Source organism: Amblyraja radiata, chromosome 17 (genome assembly GCF_010909765.2).
Source record: "Amblyraja radiata isolate CabotCenter1 chromosome 17, sAmbRad1.1.pri, whole genome shotgun sequence".
Classification (NCBI taxonomy): Eukaryota; Metazoa; Chordata; class Chondrichthyes; order Rajiformes; family Rajidae; genus Amblyraja; species Amblyraja radiata.
Window position 1 is genome coordinate 39,484,787 of NC_045972.1, and position 6,976 is coordinate 39,491,762.

Below are 6,976 nucleotides of genomic sequence, written 5' to 3' on the forward strand. Positions count from 1 at the left end.
AGACCTGGTTCACCCACCGTGGAATCGAGATCCCACCTGGAGAGGGAAGCTCTGCCCCGTGAGTGAATAGAACTGTGCCTGCCCTGTGAGTAAATTGAACTGTGCCTGCCCCGTGAGTGAACTGAATTGTTCACTCTGAATTAGATTAGATTAGATTAGATTAGATTAGATTCGTTTTATTGTCATTCAGACCTTTCGGTCTGAACGAAATTTTGTTTCCCTGCAGTCATACATATAATTTAAAAAATGGCAAAAACACACAATCAACACAAATTTAACATCCACCACAGTGAGTTCACCAAACACCTCCTCACTGTGGTGGAAGGCAAAATCTTAAAGTCTCTGTCTCTTCCCTCTTTGTTCTCCCTCTGCGCCGAGGCGACGGTTCAAACTCCGCGGGTGGTTGCTGCCTCCGCCACAGCTCCAGGGCCGAGTCGGGTCTCCGCCGCTGCTGCTGCTGCCGCCGCTACAGCTTCGGTGCCGAGCCGGGTCCCCGCTGCTGCTGCTGCCGCCGCCACAGCTCCAGGGCCGAGCCGGGTCTCCGCTGCTGCTGCAGCCGCCGCTACAGCTTCGGTGCCGAGCCGGGCCTCCGCTGCTACTGCTGCCGCCGCTACAGCTCCAGGGCCGAGCCGGGTCTCCGCTGCTGCTGCTGCCGCCGCTACAGCTTCGGTGCCGAGCCGGGTCTCCGCTGCTGCTGCTGCCGCCGCTACAGCTCCAGGGCCGAGCCTGGTCTCCGCTGCTGCTGCTGCCGCCGCTACAGCTTCGGTGCCGAGCCGGGTCTCCGCTGCTGCTGCTGCCGCCGCTACAGCTTAGGGGCCGAGCCGGGTCTCCGCTGCTGCTGCTGCCGCCGCTACAGCTTCGGGGCCGAGCCGGGTCTCCGCTGCTGCTGCTGCCGCCGCTACAGCTCCAGGGCCGAGCCGGGTCTCCGCTGCTGCTGCTGCCGCCGCCACAGCTTCGGGGCCGAGCCGGGTCTCCGCTGCTGCTGCTGCTGTTGCTGCTACAGCTCCAGGGCCGAGCCGGGTCTCCGCTGCTGCTGCTGCTGTTGCTGCTACAGCTTCGGTGCCGAGCCGGGTCCCCGCTGCTGCTGCTTCCGCCGCTACAGCTTCGGGGTCGAGTCAGGTCTCCGCTGCTGCTGCTGTTGCTGCTACAGCTCCGATGCCGCCAGCTCCGCCATTAGGCCTCGGCGCAGACGGAGTCGGGGAATACGACCGAAGAAAAAGTCGCATCCCCCGAAGGAAGAGACCAAAGCATGTTTCTCCCACCCCACCCACACACATAGACAACTTAATAAAACAAAATTAACTAAAACATGACAAGGAACAAAACGAAAGAAAAAAACAGACGGACTGCAGGTGGGCCGCAGCTGTTAAGCCAGCGCCGCCATCTTGGATTCACCAGTCAGAAACAGGTGAATTGATCATGGGGAACAAAGACATGGCAGACCAATTGAATAACTACTTTGGTTCTGTCTTCACTAAGGAAGACATAAATAATCTGCCGGAAATAGCAGGGGATCGGGGGTCAAATGAGATGGAGGAACTGAGTGAAATCCAGGTTAGCCGGGAAGTGGTGTTAGGTAAATTGAATGGATTAAAGGCCGATAATTCCCCAGGGCCAGATAGGCTGCATCCTAGAGTACTTAAGGAAGTAGCCGCAGAAATAGTGGATGCATTAGTGATAATTTTTCAAAACTCTTTAGATTCTGAAGTAGTTCCTGAGGATTGGAGGGTAGCTAATGTAACCCCACTTTTTAAAAAGGGAGGGAGAGAAAAAACGAGGAATTACAGACCAGTTAGTCTAACATCGGTAGTGGAGAAACTGCTAGAGTCAGTTATTAAAGATGGGATAGCAGCACATTTGGAAAGTGGTGAAATCATTGGGCAAAATCAGCATGGATTTATGAAAGGTAAATCATGTCTGGTGAATCTTATAGAATTTTTCGAGGATGTAACTAGTAGAGTGGATAAGGGAGAACCAGTGGATGTGTTATATCTGGACTTTCAGAAGGCTTTCGACAAGGTCCGACATAAGAGATTAGTATACAAACTTAAAGCACATGGTATTGGGGGTTCAGTATTGATGTGGATGGAGAACTGGCTGGCAGACAGGAAGCAAAGAGTAGGAGTAAACGGGTCCTTTTCACAATGGCAGGCAATGACTAGTGGGGTACCGCAAGGCTCAGTGCTGGGACCCCAGCTATTTACAATATATATTAATGATTTGGACGAGGGAATTGAATGCAACATCTCCAAGTTTGCGGATGACACGAAGCTGGGGGGCAGTGTTAGCTGTGAGGAGGATGCTAGGATGCTGCAAGGTGACTTGGATAGGCTGGGTGAGTGGGCAAATGCATGGCAGATGCAGTATAATGTGGATAAATGTGAGGTTATCCACTTTGGTGGCAAAAACAGGAAAGTAGACTATTATCTGAATGGTGGCCGATTAGGAAAAGGGGAGATGCAACGAGACCTGTGTGTCATGATACACCAGTAATTGAAAGTAGGCATGCAGGTGCAGCAGGCAGTGAAGAAAGCGAATGGTATGTGAGCATTCATAGCAAAAGGATTTGAGTATAGGAGCAGGGAGATTCTACTGCAGTTGTACAGGGTCTTGGTGAGACCACACCTGGAGTATTGCGTACAGTTTTGGTCTCCAAATCTGAGGAAAGACATTCTTGCCATAGAGGGAGTACAGAGAAGGTTCACCAGACTGATTCCTGAGATGTCAGGACTTTCATATGAAGAAAGACTGGATAGACTCGGCTTGTACACGTTAGAATTTAGAAGATTGAGGGGGGATCTTATAGAAACTTACAAAATTCTTAAGGGGTTGGACATGCTAGATGCAGGAAGATTGTTCCCGATGTTGGGGAAGTTCAGAACAAGGGGTCACAGTTTAAGGATAAGGGGGAAATCTTTTAGGACCGAGATGAGAAAAACATTTTTCACAGAGAGTGGTGAATCTCTGGAATTCTCTGCCACAGAAGGTAGTTGAGGCCAGTTCATTGGCTATATTTAAGAGGGAGTTAGATGTGGCCCTTGTGGCTAAAGGGATCAGGGGGTATGGAGAGAAGGCAGGTACGGGATACTGAGTTGGATGATCAGCCATGATCATATTGAATGGCGGTGCAGGCTCGAAGGGCTGAATGGCCTACTCCTGCACCTAATTTCTATGTTTCTATGTTAGCCCTGCACTGTGCTCGACTTGAAATGGAATGGATTGAATTGTTGGCCCTGCATTGTGCTGGACTTGAAATGGAATGGATTGAATTGTTGGCCTTGCACTGTGATTGACTTGGAATGGATTGAATTGTTGGCCCGCACTGTGCTTGGTCTAAAGGTCCAGCTCACTCCGGAAGTCCCACTCAGTGGCGAGGCCGCGCTCAACCGCGTGAGTAGATTCAAGAGTTTTACTGTCATATATATGTTGTGTGAGTGTGTGTGAGTCAGTGTGTGTGTGTGTGATGGAGGATGGCTGTGTGTGTGTGTGAGAGATGGAGGGTGTCTGTGTGTGTGTGATGGATTATGTGAGTGTGTGTGTGAGATGGAGGGTGTCTGTGTGTGTGTGGCTGTGTGTGATGGTGTATGTTTGTGATGGAGGGTGTCTGTGTGTGTGGCTGTGTGTGTGTGTGATGGATTGTGTGCGTGTGTGAGATGGAGGGTGTGTGTGTGTGAGATGGAGTGTGTGTGTGTGATGGAGCGTGTGTGTGAGCCCACCAACTATGAGTCAACTGCCAGCCCACCAGCCATGAGTGAGTGAGTCAACTGCCAGCCTACCTTTGGTCTACCTGAAACCACTCATTTTGGCCCACAAAGCCCCTATTAGCCCAGAATCCAGTCCCTTTTGCCCAAAATGCTCGCATTAGCCCAGGAGGAGCAGTTTGGCCCTAAAGGCCCATGCCAGGCCTGGAAAAGTCCAGAAATTGTGCCTTTCACTGAGATTTCACTTGGATTTTTTGTTTTATAAAAGTCACTTCGGCCCATGGGCAGTCTGCACCCCAGCGGCATTGACTTCTCCAATTTCCGGCAGCCCTTGCTGTCTCCTCCAAAGATACAAGAGGAGCTCCTCTTTACTCTACTCCCCTTCTCAGCTCTCCCTCAGCTCTCGGGCTCCTCCTCTTCCTTTCTTCTTCCCGCCCCCCCAACCCGGCATCAGTCTGAAGCAAAGATAATAGAGCAGAGCTTCTATAATCTTTGGTACACAAAAATGCTGGAGAAACTCAGCGGGTGCAGCAGCATCTATGGAACGAAGGAAATAGGCGACGTTTCGGGCCGAAACCCTTCTTCAGACTGATGGGGGTGGGGGGGAGAAGGAAGGAAAAAGGGAGGAGGAGGAGCCCGAGGGCGGGGGGATGGGAGGAGACAGCTCGAGGGTTAAGGAAGGGGAGGATACAGCAAAGGCTAGCAAAACTGGGAGAATTCAACATTCATGCCTTCCGGACGCAAGCAACCCAGGCGGAATATGAGGTGCTGCTCCTCCAATTTCCGGTGTTGCTCACTCTGGCAATGGAGGAGACCCAGGACAGAGAGGTCGGATTGGGAATGGGAGGGGGAGTTGAAGTGCTGAGCCACCGGGAGTTCAGGCAGGTTATTGCCTGAACTCCTGAACAACCATAACATCCTGCTCACCAGACTCAAGGACCTCGGCATTGAAGGCTCTGCACTCAGCTGGCTCCGTTCCTACCTTTCCAACAGATCCCACTTCATCTCTCTCCACAACCACACCTCTGCTACAGCCGCAGTCACTCAAGGCGTTCCCCAAGGCTCCGTACTCGGCCCCCTCCTCTTCATCATCTACATCCTCCCCCTTGGTCAGATACTCCGCCACTTCAATCTGGACTTCCACTGTTACGCTGATGACACCCAGATTTACCTTGGCACCAAATCCCCCCACAACCCCCCCCTCTCCCATATCAACTCCTGTTTGTCAGCAATAAAAACCTGGATGCAACATAATTTCCTCAAACTCAACAGCGATAAGACAGAATTTCTCCTCATAGGCTCCAAAGCCACACTTAGCAAAATCAATAACCCCACTCTCACCATCGACGGCACCACTGTCTCCCCATCTCCCCAGGCCCGCAACCTTGGCGTGATCTTTGATTCCACCCTCTCCCTTGAGCCTCACATCCGCCATGTCATTAAAACCTCCTTCTTTCATCTCCGCAACATCGCCAAACTCAGACCCTCTCTCACACCGCCTGCTGCTGAAAGACTCATCCATGCCTTCATCTCCTCCCGACTGGACTATTGCAACTCACTTCTCCTTGGCATCAGCTCCACCTACATCAACCGACTCCAACTGGTCCAGAACGCAGCCGCCCGACTCATCACCCACACCAAATCCTGGCATCACATCACTCCAGTCCTCAAAAAACTTCACTGGCTTCCCGTCTCCCACCGGATCACCTACAAAATCCTGGTCCTCACCTACAAAGCCCTCCACCATCTGGCCCCCACATATCTCATTGACCTCCTCTCCCCCTACCAACCCTCACGGTCCCTCAGATCCACATCAGCTGGTCTCCTCTCCATCCACAAGTCCAACCTCCGCAGTTTTGGGGACAGAGCCTTCTCCAGGGCAGCTCCCAGGCTCTGGAACTCCCTCCCCCAACTGATCCGCAATTCCGTGTCCCTCCCCATCTTCCAGTCCCGCCTCAAGACCCATCTCTTCACCTCTGCCTATCCTTAGCCCCACGTCCCCGTCCCTTTTCATCTGTGCATTAATTGCCTCATGCTGTGTTTTGTATTGAATTCTGTCTTTACTTTGTGTACTAGTCATGTCTCTACTATTTATTTCATTCCCCTTACATGTTTTTCCTATACATGCTCAATTTTTGTAAGGTGTCCTTGAGACTCTTGAAAGGCGCCCATAAATAAAATGTATTATTATTATTATTATTGCGGACTGCTCGGCGAAACGATCGCCCAACCTCCGCTTAGCCTCCCCGATGTAAATCAGCTGACATCTAGAGCAGCGGATGCAGTAGATGAGGTTGGTGGAGATGCAGGTGAACCTTTGTCGCACCTGGAACGACTGCTTGGGTCCTTCTATAATAGGAAAAGGGGAGATGCAGCGAGACCTGGGTGTCATGGTACACCAGTCATTGAAAGTGGGCATGCAGGTGCAGCAGGCAGTGAAGAAAGCGAATGGTATGTTAGCTTTCATAGCAAAAGGATTTGAGTATAGGAGCAGGGAGGTTCTACTGCAGTTGTACAGGGTCTTGGTGAGACCACACCTGGAGTATTGCGTACAGTTTTGGTCTCCAAATCTGAGGAAGGACATTATTGCCATAGAGGGAGTGCAGAGAAGGTTCACCAGACTGATTCCTGGGATGTCAGGACTGTCTTATGAAGAAAGACTGGATAGACTTGGTTTATACTCTCTAGAATTTAGGAGATTGAGAGGGGATCTTATAGAAACTTACAAAATTCTTAAGGGGTTGGACAGGCTAGATGCAGGAAGATTGCTCCCGATGTTGGGGAAGTCCAGGACAAGGGGTCACAGCTTAAGGATAAGGGGGAAATCCTTTAAAACCGAGATGAGAAGAACTTTTTTCACACAGAGAGTGGTGAATCTCTGGAACTCCCTGCCACAGAGGGTAGTCGAGGCCAGTTCATTGGCTATATTTAAGAGGGAGTTAGATGTGGCCCTTGTGGCTAAGGGGATCAGAGGGTATGGAGAGAAGGCAGGTACGGGATACTGAGTTGGATGATCAGCCATGATCATATTGAATGGTGGTGCAGGCTCGAAGGGCCGAATGGCCTACTCCTGCACCTAATTTCTATGTTTCTATGTTTCTATAATCTTTGGTCTGAAGAACTGGGTCTCGGCCCGAAACGTCGCCTATTTCCTTCGCACCCGCTGAGTTTCTCCAGCACTTTTCTCTACCCTGTATGAGTTAATATGTGTAGATTATTTAAAATATTTTGTAATCTGAGGAAACTTTGGAAGCAAAGTGAAATAAAACTTGTCC